The 15215-nt window shown below is 39.5% G+C and overlaps 1 protein-coding gene across 3 annotated transcripts in view; it reads right to left on the bottom strand.

Annotated features, from left to right (window-relative positions):
• The window catches only part of LOC100334706 (lipoma HMGIC fusion partner-like), a 127295-nt gene that overhangs the window by 62242 nt on the left and 49838 nt on the right, over positions 1–15215 (bottom strand). The gene's annotated exons all lie outside the window — the stretch shown is intronic.

Here is a 15215-nt window from a genome sequence, read left to right as displayed (position 1 = left end):
AATAACAATAACGGTAAAAAAAAAATATATATATATATATATATATATAACAGTTTTAAAGTATATGTTGTACTTTACAGCATTCTCCAGAAAATTCCCTTCAATCACATTATGCTGTCTAGTCCTTCTGACCCAGATTAATCCATTCGGGAGATGAAAGCATCAAAAGGTGAACTGAAGTGAGGTGAGATGAGGTCAGATAATGGAAATCATCACAGACACCCAAGCGTGCCTTTCTTTATCAAGCGCAACTTAACCATTATTGATTTTTAAGCAGCTTGTTTTAAAAGGCTAAAGCTCAATTTTCTGGGAAGCAGAAAGCAGAAAGCGTCTCTCCTGAGAGCTGACTGTAATCTTTTTTTTTTTTGTTTTGTTTCTCCATCAGGAAGAAGCTTTGATCCCGGTGAAACTCTTCTCCAGCCGAGAGCAAGAGAGCAGCTTCAGCCTGAGAAAATCAAGTGCAGAAAGTAGGACAAAGTATTGAAAGGAACACGCCTGGAATAAACACACAGAAGCCAGCGCCAGGAGCTTTAAATCAACGCATGCTGAAGTGCTTATAGAGATGTGACAGAAAATACAATGTAAAAATGCTGAGTTCCACACAATCGATTTGTGCTGGGACAACATGAAGGAATTATGGTAGCTAATTAGCTTTTACAAACTGAAGTGGACCAGGATGACTTTTTGTCTGTAGGTTATCGCTAAAGGAACACACATTTGCTGCTCACTCAGGGCTGTTTATGCTACTAGTGGGCGGGGCTTTCTCCCTCTGATGACACATACAACGCCAGAATGTCAATCAAAGTGTTTCTGCAGACTGTTTTGATCAAGTGTGATGATAAAAGATAAAATATATTTACACCATTAGGGGCTGGCTACATGCACACACTGTTGTCACACAACTGTGTTTAAACCCCTTATAAAAGTGAAGTTTTGTTATTTAAGGGTGACTCAGTGGCGCAGTAGGTAGTGCTGTCGCCTCACAGCAAGAAGGTTGCTGAGTCGCTGCTTCGAGCCTCGGCTCAGTTGGCATTTCTGTGTGGAGTTTGCATGTTCTCCCTGCGTTCATGTGGGTTTCCTCCGGGTGCTCCGGTTTCCCCCACAGTCCGAAGACATGCGGTACAGGTGAATTGGGTAGGCTAAATTGTCTGTAGTGTGTGTGAGGATGGGATGCGGCTGGAAGGGCATCCGCTGTGTAAAAACTTGCTGGATAAGTTGGCGGTTCATTCCGCGGTGGCAACCCCGGATTAATAAAGGGACTGACCCGACAAGAAAATGAATGGATGAATGAATGAATGAGTTTTGTTACTTCAGCACTCCGGCCTGTGACAACGGAGCACTTTAAAAATGATGAAGACACTGTTTTAGTTTGGAAACACTGGTTGTTCTGTTTTAGTGCAGATAGATCAGAACACAATTGAAAATGGAGGTGTGGCTATATCTATAATCACTCTCAGACTGGCATTCTGGATTGCTGCGTATCGTCCTCTGATTCGTGACTTAAACAATTACTTTTGCTGTTTGTTCAAGCTACTTGACGTGCGCTCTAAACATTCTAATCACACCGGTGTGATCACTCACTTCAGGGACCAGCCAAGGCTGATCACACCGATGTGATCGTATGCATGAAAGAGTTCAAATTGTAATCTGGCATTTGTTGTTGATTCTGGCTTGTTGATGTTGTCACACAAGGAAGCAGTGTGTTTGAGGTTTTCCTTAAATACTATTCTACAGTTGTGCCTCCAATGGACTCCAATGTTGCCAATTAGCCAATCAGGAACTTCCAAAACCTTGATACCATCATCTGAGCTTTTTCAGAGGCAGAATAATCTTATTGTATGTAAACTTTCAACGTTTCAATCGTTCAAGAAAAGTTATAACAATTTCTCAAAAAATATCTCTCATTATTCAGCTATTAAGCAGAACAGAAACGCATTTAAAACATGCTAATATCTTCAAAATGAGGGGGTGAGAGAGATAGATAAAAAGATAGAGAGAGGGATGTAGAAGAGTAATCAAACATGTGGGAAGGATGCCAGTGTGTGTGTGTGTGTGTGTGTGTGTGTGTGTGTGCGGGTACCAATTACTGTTGCGGATGGTGGCGGAGGGATTAGAGATGCCCAGCGGGCACAGATGGCACTCCACTCCTATGGGTCCCATTCAAAGGTCACCCGCTTCAAAGTAACCTCCTCAACGACAAACCCTCCACACATTTTCATCTCTCGTTTTCTGCAACAACAAATGATTCAAAGCAGCGGCGAGGCAAGAAATGTTGCAGTGAGCTGACCCTGGTGAAATACGGTTGACCTCAGTTTTACTCTCAAACTATAAAGTGTGTAATAACTGGATTGCACAGTGGCTGTATAGTGGCTGTTTCACGGGAACACGCAAAGCTTGAAGGTAAACAAACAACGGCTTATCATAAGCATCTTATCGATAATTATTTACACGGTTGGCATTATGATGAACGTATAAACGTCATCTGCCTAATGTCTAGCACCTAAACGTGTCTGGAAAAATATTCAAAGGCTTTTATTCTCAGAAACCTAGCGGACGTGAATGCGTCTGACTGTTCTGATTGGCTAAAGCAGACGTTTCACGTCAGCACGTTCTAGACGTGCACGCGCTCTTTCCGGCAATCTTCCTTCTGCATTTACACAGCGCAGCATTCCGGCAAATTACCAGTAATGTGACAATTTCTCTTTTCGGAAAATAGCCAGAACGAATTTACCGGTATTTTTAAAAAGGCCCTGTTCACACATACACACCTTTCCGTAAAATTGACGGTAATTTTCCGGAAAGGTCTGTATGTGTGAAAGGGGATTTTGTCTGCCATTACCCCCAGATGGGACCATCTTCTTGCAAAGAAACAGGCTCAGGGCTCCTATTGATTTAGCATTACGGACAGTTTTTGATGTCATAATATGTTATATTGTTGGAGCAATGTGCTAATAAAGTTCCATATGAGTACAGTGGATTCACGTTTATTATTATTATTATTATTATTATTATTATTATTTCAACCCCCCCGGTCCGCAGCAAAATTGTCAAGCGTTGACCGGTCCGCAGTTAGAAAAAGGTTGGGGACCACTGCTTTAAGGTAACTGAAATTTAATTTAAACAAACAGATTCAATTTAGTCATGTTCAACTTAATTTGTTTGATTAAATTCAGACCATATCAATTACTTTCAACCACCTACCTTAAAATAATTTAGTAAATCCAATGAATGGTATTTCAGTGTTTGTGTCTCACTTGATTGGCTGAACCAAGGCGTTCATTTCAGTTTCAAAGTGATGCTATCAGTGTTTTTCTGCCAGCACTCAGAAACAACCTCCCACCCCCACTGGTCAATTCAATAAGACACTTGTGCAGAAGAAAACAGATGTTATCTGTGTCTTTTGTCAAGATTCCATCAGGAGAGTCACACTGAAATGTCACGTCCTCTTCAGGTTACTCTGAGAGTCGGCACCTACCAATTGAGAACTTATTATGGTGGCAATTTCCTCTCTGAAGGTCAGTCTAGGCCCGTTATGATCCCTGACTCTATGGCTTTGTCAGGGAGGATTCATTTCATTTGGACATTGTTTCTTTTTGATGTTCCCTTGTTATAATGTTGAAGGATTTGGATTTACAGTAGACGCGTTCACTCTAGTTCTTCATTGACTTCTAATTACTAATTACGAAGTGCATTGAAATTCAGAGAAATTGTCAATTTTCCTTGTCTCTTTTTTCCACAGCTAAATTTACAGACGCAAGCATCATGTGGCAGGTGTCTAGGAAAACAGATGAAGGCATATTTATGCCTAAATTTTTATGTATAAAAATCTGAATATGATGAATACATTTCAGTAATGACCTCTGTCTGAAAATACACAGTGTGGGCAGTTTTATTTGGCATAAACGCACATGTCAGAACACTAAAACTAAATGAGTACCATTGTCCTGTGTTTGACAGTCCTCTGGGTCTTAAAGCCTTTCTGTCAGCATACGGCAGAGACCCCTCAGGCGCTGACTTACACTGAACCACCATCTGCTGTGATCCACTCACGAGACCACCCGCTCTTTTCTTGGTTTCATCTCGAAGTTCTCTAAATAAGGCACAGATGGAAAGACATCCAACCCCATGCCACTTGCCTGGCCAACACACTGCCGGCATGTAGTACCTTGCATTCTACGGTAAAACCCTCCTACTGTGAGCACAGATGTATTATGATATATTATATTCAGGTTATTGGCACGATACTGGAATTTCCAACTTTGATACTATACTATGAATCATATCGCATTTTCGATACCGCGAGGAACAAATTCCACAACATTAAGAGTACACAAATGAAATAAATGTACAAATGTATGTTAAAAGTGTATTCCCTTAGTAGTGGTAGACCATGCAACTGTTGGATTAGTTAATGGATGATATGAGATTCTGAAGTGCGCACCCAATGGATACTTGACTATGCCAAAAGGCCAGGAGAGAAAAAATATGGAGTGAAGTGACACAACTGACATGGTTGGTCATGTGGTAATGTGTATATTGTGTATTTTTTTTTAGGCAAAATTGACCATGTGTGTATTAGGGCCTGTTTACATGGCAGCATTAGTTTTTTGGGTTTTTTTTTTTTGCATGCAATGTTGCCACACTCTATTGGTCTTGTGCCTCACTCTTTCCAGAAATACTGAATATCCAAAATGTGTTCGGAGGACAGGTAGCCTTTTTAAACCAATGTAGGAGGTTTCATCAAGGGAAAGTGTGGGAGCGTATGTATGTGTGTGTGTGTGTCTGTGTGTGTCCTGTCATTGCCCAGTTAATAAAGTCATTGCCTAGCAAGTATAGCATGCAAGACTTTTCTAGAAATACCAAATATCAAAAATACGGTAGAAAAAAAGTAGCCTTTTCTAATCAGTGTAGCAGGTTCCATCTAGTGTGCGTGTGTGTGCGCGTGTGTGTCCTGTCATGCCCCAGTTATTGTTGTCTAGCAAGTATAGCATCCATGACTTTTTCAACAATATATTTTCAGTAATAACGAATATCAAAAATACGATACTTTGGGATAAAAAAAAAAAAAAAATATATATATATATATATATATATATATATATATATATATATATATATATATATATATATATATGAGGAAATGTAAGTATTTTACGTTTTGTCAGTTTAGTGGCTAATTCGTACAAATTTGTATGAGTTCAGTCGTACAAAAATGTACGATTTTAAAAAGGAGACGTGGCACCTAACCCCACCCCTAACCCCAATCGTCATTGGGTGATGAGCAAATTGTACTAAATTGTACGAATTAGATTGTACAAACTCATACAAATTAGCCGCTAAATCAAAAAGTTACGAATTGCCCTGAGATTGCGTTGGTGTTTCCTGTCATGCCTCGGCTATTGTTGTCTAGCAAGTATAGCATGCGTGACTTTTCTAGAAATATCAAATGTCGAAAATATGGTAGAAGGACAAGTAGCCTTTTCTAATAATTGTAGCACGTTTCATCAAGTGAAAGTGTGTGTGCGTGTGTGTCTTGTCATGCCCCAGTTACTGTTGTCTAGCAAGTATAGCATATGACTTTTTCAACAATATATTTTTCAAAAATACCGAATATCAAAAATACGGTAATTTGTTAAATAAAATACAGAATAACAATATATATAGTATTAAATCTAATCAGTGTAGCAGGCTTAAATCGTCAAATGAAAGTGTGTGTGTCCTGTCATGCCTCGGCTACTGTTGTCTAGCAAGTATATTATGCGTGACTTTTCTAGAAATACCGAACATCGAAAATACGGTACAAGGACAAGTAGCCTTTTCTAATCAGTGTAGCGGGTTTCATTAAGTGAAAGTATGTGTGTGTGCACATGTGTGTTCTGTCATGCCCCAGTTATTGTTGTCTAGCAAGTACAGCGTACATGGCTTTTTCAAAAATATATTTTTCTAATATATGAAAAATACGGTATTTTTGGTAAAAAAAATATGGTAAAAATTTTTTTGTATTAGGTCTGTCTAATCAGTGTAGCAGGTTTAAATCATCAAGTAAAAGTGTGTGTGTGTCCTGTCATGACTCTACTAATTTTAGTGTTGGTTCTAAGCTACTGTTGTCTAGCAAGAATAGCATGTGTGACTTTTCTAGAAATACATAATATCGAAAATATGGTACATGCACAAGTAGCCTTTTCTAATCAGTGTAGCGGGTTTCATTAAGTGAAAGTATGTGTGTTTGTGCGCGTGTGTTCTGTCATGCCCCAGTTATTGTTGTCTTGCAGATATAGTGTGTGTGACTGTTCCTGAAATATTTTCTAGAAATACCAAATACCGAATATTGAATATACAGTAGAAGAACAAGTAGCCTTAATCATCTTCTGATCAGTGTAGCAGGTTTCATCAAGTGAAAGTGTGTGTGCGAGTCTGTGTCTTGTTATGCCCCAGTTGTTGTTGTCAAGCAAGTATAGCATCTGTGACTTTTTCAAAAATATATTTTTTTATATATATGAAAAATACGGTATTTTTGGTAAATAAAATAAGGTAAAAAAATATAGTATTAGGTCTGTCTAATCAGTGTAGCAGGTTTAAATCATCAAGTAAAAGCGTGTGTGTCCTGTCATGACTCTACTACTTTTACTGTTATTGGTAAGCTACTGTTGTCTAGCAAGAATAGCATGTGTGACTTTTCTAGAAATACCGAATATCGAAAATACAGTACAAGGACAAGTAGCCTTTTCTAATCAGTGTAGCGGGTTTCATTAAGTGAAAGTATGTGTGTGTGCACATGTGTGTTCTGTCATGCCCCAGTTATTGTTGTCTAGCAGGTATAGTGAACGTGACTTTTCCTGAAATATTTTCTAGAAATACCAAAATACCGAATATTAAATATACGGTAGAAGAATAAGTAGAAGTTAATCACCTTCTAATCAGTGTAGCAGGTTTCATCAAGTGCAAGTGTGTGTGTGTGTGTGTGTGTGTGTGTGTGTGTGTATGTGTGTGTGTGTGTGTGTGTGTGTGTGTGTGTGTGTGTGTCTCCTGGCATGCCCTGGTTACTGTTGTCTAGCAAGTATACCATGCATGACTTTCCTAGAAATACCGAATATCGAAAATACGGTAAAAGGGAAAATAGCCATTTCTAATCAGTGTAGTAGTTTGCATAACGTGTGTATAAAAATAGATAGTATTAGTCGTATCTAATCAGTGTAGCAGGTTTAAATCATCAAGTGAAAGTGTGTGTCCTGTCATGCCCTGGCTACTGTTATCTAGCAAGTATAGCATGCCTGACATTCCCAGAAATACCAAATACAGTACAAGGACATAAGACTTTTTCTAATCAGTGTGGCAGATGTAAATAATCAAGTGAACGTGTGTGTGAGTGTGTGTGTGTGTGTCCTGTCATGCCCCGGCTATTGTAGTCTAGCAAGTATAGCATGCGTGACTGATAGCCTCTCTTTAATGTCGCCTGATCAATGTTAGCATGTTAGCGGGGTGATGAATAGATCAAATTTCCCCTTGAGACTGGAACCCTCCTTCACACCTCTCACGACCGCCTGCTCTCTCATGTCTTAATTGAACCTCCAGGGTTTTCATGTTGACCTTGTGACCAGAATCCCCACAGGGGCGGCACCTTTATCTCGACTTGAGAAACGAAGCCTTCCTGTGAAAGGCTACGGCATCTGATAAAGGATGATAAGCGACCGTTCCGGACCACCCCAATTCCACATTCAATCTCCCATCTGTCAGACGGACATAAATCTAGCCGAGCAATAACCCCGGCGCGAGCAGCGGTGTGTCTGCGTCTAAAATTACCTCCCCAGATTATTAGATAGCGGCCTGACAATGTACAGTTGAAGTCAAACGATTAGCCTTGCCGTGGACTTTTATATTTTTTTTAAATATTTCCTATATGATGCCTAACAGCAAGGATTTTTCCACAGAATTTCCTATAATGTCTTATAGGAGAGAAAGTCTTAGTGGTTTTATTTTGGCTAGAATAAAAGCAGTTTTTAAGACCATTTTAGGGTCAATATTATTTGCCTCCTTAAGCAATTTTTGTTGTCATTTGTCTACAAAACAAACAATTGTTATACAATGACTTGCCTAATTACCCTAACTTGCCCAATTAAACAAATTAAGCCTTTAAATGTCACTTTAAAAATTCTAGTATCTTGAAAAGTATCTAGTCAAATATTACAGTGCCTGAAAGTATTAATTTTTCACATTACATGATGCCAAAAGCTTGGCACTCCTATCTTTAGGAATTTTTGCCCGTTCCTCTTTGCAGTACCTCTCAAGCTCTCAGGTTGGATGGGAAGCGACGTTGTACAGCCATTTTCAGAGCTTTCCAGAGATGTTCAATAGGATTTAGGTCTGAGCTCTGGCTGGGCCACTCAAGGACATTCGCCGAGTTGGTGTGAAGCCACTGCATTGATATTTTGGTGGTGTGCTTTGACCCATTGTCCTGCTGGAAGATGAACCGTCGCCCCAGTCTGAGGTCAAGAGTTCTCTGAAGCAGGTTTTCATTCAGGATGTCTCTGTACATTGCTGCATTCATCTTTCCCTCTATCCTGACTAGTCTTCCAGTTCCTGCTGCTGAAAAACATCCCCACAGCATGATGCTGCCACCACCATGCTTCACTGTAGGGATGGTGTTAGCCTGGTGATGAGCGCTGCCTGGTTTTCTCCAAATGTAACGCCTGGCGTTCACTCCGAAGAGTTCAGTTTTAGTCTCATCAGACCAGAGAGTTTAGTTTCTTATGGTCTGAGAGTCCTTCAGATGCCTTTTGGTAAACTCCAGGCAAGGAGTGTCTTCCGTCTGGCCACTCTACCATACAGGCCTGATTGGTGGATCGCTGCACAGATGGTTGTCCTTCTGTAAGGTTCTCCTCTCTTAACAAAGAACGCTGGAGCTCAGACAGAGTGACCATCGGGTTATTGATCACCTCCCTGACTAAGACCCTTCTCTCCTGATCACTCTGCTTAGATGGCCGGCCAGCTCTAGGAAGAGACCAGGTGGTTCTGAACATCTTCCACTTATGAATGATGGAGGGCACTGTGCTCACTGAAAATTTCAGAGCAGCATTTTACTGTAACTTTCCCAAGTCTGAAAAAAATTATCTTTAAGTTAAACAGAAATTAGGGGAAATAATTAAAGCTAATAATTCAGGAGGGCTAATAATTCTGACGTCAATTGCACATGGCCATAGCGAGTGTAATATCTCAGCACTTTATCACATCCTCCAACCCACCAGGGGGCGCACATATTGCCCTATACTCCTCAACATTAGATGGCAGTAGTGACTCTTGTTCTTCTAAACTCTCCTGTAATCAGCGTAATCACCACCACCTGTTATTTGCTCTATATAAAACTGCTTTGTATCCTGCTCTAAGTTCAGTCCTGAACCCTACCTCTTGCTGCCTTGTCCAGTGTCCAGTGTCCAGTGTCCAGTTTCCAGTGTCCAGTGTCCAGTGTCCAGTTTCCAGTGTCCAGTTTCCAGTGTCCAGTGTCCAGTGTCCAGTGTCCAGTTTCCAGTGTCCAGTGTCCAGTTTCCAGTGTCCAGTTAAGTTGTTATCAAGATTTTTTGCTTGCTATATTGTTGTTTGATTGTTCTGAGACCCTCATGTCTATTTTATCTTTATGTATTTTTAGGAAGCTCGGCTTTCCTATTTTTGTTGTACTTTTTCAACCCTGGCTGTAGAGAGATATTATCTCTTTTTTTTTTTGTCATTCTCTTCAGTAAAGACTACATTATTTTTTTGAAATTCATATGTTGTGGACTCACTTTCATCCTCCTCTGCTCTTGGGCCATCAGTTGCTGACTTGGCTCATGTTGTAAGAACTACTGCTAACCAAACCAGAGACCCGGGTTCGATCCCCACTCAGATCATTACAGCGAGTATCCCTATTAGTCTTAGCAGAGGGGGAAACCGTTTATGGTGGAAGCAGTGATTATTGTGTTGTGCTTCTGTGCACTTTCTCCACTGTATTTATAACCTCACGACCTGATTTAGATTCTCCATCTGGTCTTTCGCTGTGGGGATGCTTGTGGTCTGTCATTGGCAACATCATGGCATCTCGTACTCTCGTTTTTTTTTTACTGTACTTCTCAAACAGAACCTCATGTACACTCAAAAACATATAATTTTTTGCTTGTTCAAACTACTTATTTAAAAAGAGCTGAAGCAACAAAATTCATGTTTTAAAAAGAGCTGAAGCATCACAATTCATTGAGACAACTTAATTTATGTTCAATCCACATAAATTTGTTAAAAGTGTAAAGTTAATTGATTTGTGTTCGGGCAACATGAATGAATTGTGTGGAACCCTGCATTTTTTACAGTGTACGCTGGGTTCCACACATAACAACATAAAGGAATCAGGTTAACTTACTAGTTTTTCAAATTGAAGTGGACTAAACTTAAAACAATTAAGTTGTCCTAAAAAAACTAGAGAATCGTGTTTCAGCTCATTTTAATAAGCAATTTGAACAGGCAGCAAACATTCTTTATTGAGTGTGTTTGTGTGAGTTTGGTTTAACTTCACTAATGATTCTGTTTTTGTTGCTCATTTGTATACACATTGTTTGTTCAAACTACTTATTTAAAATGAGCTAAAACGAAACAATCCCTGAGGGTTTTGGGGAGACAACTGAATTGCTTCATGTTCAATCAACTTAAATTTGTAAAAATTAATAAGTTAACTCAATTTCTTCATTCTTTTTGCAGTGCATCTTGATTTGTGCCTTATTTCTCTTGAGGTTTTTCCGTCACGGAACAAGTTTGTGCACTGTCGCCACTAGCTTGCTTGGTTTGGGACTTGTGGAGCTGCGCATCAATGGATTTGCTCTTTAGTGTTAAGACTTTCAGCAGTGAATATTAAACCACACTGAACTGAACTAAAGTGAACTTCAACTGAAAACTGGACTGACACAGCTTCAATTTACTAGAACTTCTATGTTAAGCTGCTTTGACACAATCTACACTGTAAAAGCGCTATAGAAATAAAGATGAAGTGGATTGATTTGTCACCATAAATATTGGATTCGGGCTACAGGAATTAAATGTTAACAGGGCCAGACAGAACTTGCAAACATTTTTTTTTGCTATTTATGCACAGAAATTTGTAAATAATAATAATAATGAAATCTCCGGATTTATGTGTAATTATATTGGGAGTACAGTGACTACAAACTTTAAAAAAATGAATAAAATAAATTACTTTTTTAACAACTTTCATTTAACGTTATACATTGCAAATCCAATTAGATTGTGTGATAAACAAAGTGTCACAATCACCAGCAATCTAGGCCTTGCAGATAGCTGGAAAACACCAACTGGACTACAAGTCTGCCACTGGAATGAACTACAACTCCCATCATTCCCTGCACTCACACACCTGGCCCAGATCCCTCTTGCAAATTAGTCAATAACATTACTGAAATGAACATAAAAATTGAAAAAATATATATTTATACTCAATAAATATTTAAATGAGTAAGTAAACAAACTCAATGGGCTAAAAAATGTGCGGAAATCTGTATGTGCATATTCAGCCTGGGTATCGGTTATCGGTATCGGTGAAAAATGTTTAAATCGTGCATCTCTTCTGTAAATGCACTGAGCATATTTAAAAGTTATTCATTCAATTATTCATTAATTTTCCTTCACCTTAGTCCCTTATGTATGAAGGGTTGTCACAGCGGGAAACACCCATACACTCTTACATTCCTTTACACACACTACGGACAATTTAGCTTACCAAATTTACCAAGCACATGTGTTTGGACTAAAGGGGAAACCAGAGCACCTGTAGGAAACCAACGCCAAAATGGGGAGAACATGCAAACTCCACACAGAAATGTCAACTGACCCAGTCGGCACTCAAACCAGCGACTATCTTGCTGTGAGGAAACAGTTCTAACCACTGAAGCACCGTGCTGCCCAGCTTGTCGCATTTCTCCCCCTGAAATTTAACTAGACACTCGTAAACACTGTGTCCCGTGTAAAAGGGCCTTAATACACATACTGTAAGTTCCAGAAAAGCTGATCAGGAAGTGCAGCAAGCGATCCGAGGAGTAAAATCTCTCCACGCAGCAGTGGTCTGGGCATGCTGTTGAGTTTATAGAGCTTTATTACACACTCCGGCCCCCTTTATATGTTCCCTTTGCTTCTACACTTCAATTAAACTCGTTCTGCTTTAGCCATAAATCTAATTCACACCGTTTACTTCCTGGACGTGGAGCGTTATTGGAAAGCATCGCATAGGCCGGCCTCATATTTCTCAATTCCTTCTTTTAAGGATGATATATTACACGCATCACTGAACAAGCCAAGAATAAGCTGTTGGTCAGACAATAACTACATGAGAACGCGCTCGATGTGTATGTTAAAGAAGATTAAAGACCCAATCAAAAGGTTTAACAATTTGTCACCCTGGACTGCTAAACCAGTTTGATGCTGCACAGATAGATTTTTGCCTATTATTTGGGTGACAATTATAATTATTATTTTTATATACTATTTTTTTGGCAAAAATTATTAGAATATTAAATAAAGGTCGTGCTCCATGAAGATATTTTGTAAATTTCCTACTGTAAATATATCAAAACTTGATATTTGATAAATATTTTTTTGAACGGGGCTATCAGCCCTTTAGGGAGGGGCTATCTGTCTTTTAGGGTGGGGCTATGAGCCATTTAGGGTGGGGCTATCAGTTCTTTAGGGCGGGGTTATCAATCATTTAGGGTGAGGGTTTCAGTCATTAAGGGTTGGGCTATCAGTCACTTAGGGTGGGGCTATAAGTCATTTAGAGCAAGGCTTTCAGTCATTTAGGGCGGGGGCTATCAGTCCTTTTGGGTGAGGCATTTAGTCATTTAGGGCGGGGCTATCAGTCATTTAGGGTGTGGCTATCAGTCATTTGAAGCGGGGCTATCAGTCATTGAGGAGGAGGGTTTTAGTCATTTAGGGCAGGGCTATCAGTCATTTAGGTCGGGGCTATCAGTCATTTAGGGTGTGGCTATCAGTCATTTAAAGCGGGGCTATTAGTCATTTAGGGAGGAGTTATCAGTCATTTAGGATGAGGGTTTGAGTCATTTAGGGTGGGGCTATCAGTAATTTAGGGCAGGAATATCAGTCATTTATGGGGAGGGTTTCAGTCATTTAGCGTAGGGATACAAGTCATTTAGGGCAAGAATATCAGTCTTTTAGGGTGGGGCTTATAGTCATTTATGGTGAGGGTTTCAGTCATTTAGCGTGGGGGTTATCAGTCATTTAGATCAGGAATATCAGTCATTTATGGGGAGGGTTTCAGTCATTTAGCGTAGGGATACAAGTCATTTAGGGCAAGAATATCAGTCTTTTAGGGTGGGGCTTATAGTCATTTATGGTGAGGGTTTCAGTCATTTAGCGTGGGGGTTATCAGTCATTTAGATCAGGAATATCAGTCATTTAGGGCGGGGCTATTAATAATTTAGATCAGGAATATCAGTAATTTAGGGCGGGGCTTTTAGTCATTTAGATCAGGACTATCAGTCATTTAGGGCGGGGCTATCAGTCATTTAGATCAGGAATATCAGTCATTTAGGGCGGGGCTATTAATCATTTGGATTAGGACTATCAGTCATTTAGGGCTGGGCTTTTAGGCATTTAGATCCGGACTATCAGTCATTTAGGGCGGGGCTATTAATTATTTAGATTAGGACTATCAGTCATTTAGGGCTGGGCTTTTAGGCATTTAGATCCGGACTATCAGTCATATAGGGTGTGGCTATCAGTCATTTAGGGTGTGGCTATCAGTCATATCACCTAATATAAAACTATAGCTAAATGACTAAATGCTACGATGGTTTTCCATTTTAAGGTCAATTTTATTACTCCCCTTGGCCAATATATATATTTTAATTGTCTACAGAACAAACCATTGTACAATGATTCACCTAATTACCCTAATATCTATATATACCTGACACAGTACATACACATGCAATAAGCACTTATATTGAGCAGTCTACTTGTGTTTGTTGCCTAAAATTTCACAATATACCTGTTAAAGTAACAAAAGAAGACATTAAACAGACCTTCAGGTGGTGCTGAATGCATTTATAATCTGTCCATCTGTCCATAATCTGTCCTGAGTTGTTTAGTTCATTACATGAGAGCTGGTCCCATTTTCAAAATAAGAGTCAAGTATATATAGTAGGTGTAATACAAGCTTAGATAAACTTACAAATAAGGGGGAAAAAATCATTGCTGTAACCTCAAAAACTAAACATAGCTTGTTTAAAGAGTAGTTAAGGAGCTACACATGGGCTCTAGCATCCGTGTGATTCAATATAAATTAGGATATACTTATGGCAGACATTTCACCTTTCTTGAATTTCAGTGATAAATAAACTAGCTTAAAGCGACTATTTTCATGGAATATCATGCCTAAAATGCCCCGGCAGCCTGACAGATGTCAGTGAAATGGGTGTCATGAAAAATCCCACCTGTCTCAGTGACAGCTCTAAGCTCAGGAAACAGCCGAAACTGCTGCGAGAGGAGCAGCTTCAGCTTTTTATCAGCTTTCTGGCTGTCAATCAAAGTCATCTGTTGACATCTGGTTGGCTGACAGTGTCTGTGGTGGGTGGGGCTTAGTGAGGCATAAGTTTTAAAAACAAACATTATTGATTAATCTAACATCAATTTAGTTGTGACAAAATCTAGTGTTAAATCTTTCTTGGTTTTGGATGAAAATTATCGTTTCCTATTTTCCTTTTCTCTTACTTTCTAGCTTTCCTTTTTCAGTCTGTGTCTTTTGTCAGGATGTTTCGCCCTCTGCACTCCTAGTTGACACACATCTGCTCTGCGGGAACAAACAGCAGACTTCATAGCCTCCGTCAGGAGCTGCACGTCACTCACTTGTCACAAAATCTTGACAGGAGAAGAGCAACAGGCCTTGCAAAACCTGCAAACTCAAAATTCACCCTCTCACTTTCATACCTATATAACTTATTTTTCACAAATGTGTAGCATGGCCATTGTCATTAATTCATTCAGTCATTCATTCATTTTCCTTTCGTCTTAGTCCCTTTATTAATCTGGGGTCGCCACAGTGGAATGAACTGCCAACTTATCCGGCATATGTTTTACGCAGCGGATGCCCTTCCAGCTGCAACCCATCACTGGAAAACATCCATACACACTCATTTACACTCATACACTACGAACAATTTAGCTCATCCAAT

Source organism: Danio rerio, chromosome 15 (assembly GCF_049306965.1).
Source record: "Danio rerio strain Tuebingen ecotype United States chromosome 15, GRCz12tu, whole genome shotgun sequence".
In the NCBI taxonomy this organism is placed as follows: domain Eukaryota; kingdom Metazoa; phylum Chordata; class Actinopteri; order Cypriniformes; family Danionidae; genus Danio; species Danio rerio.
Note: the sequence above shows the minus strand (reverse complement) of the source record. Positions and strands in the feature narration are given on the sequence as shown.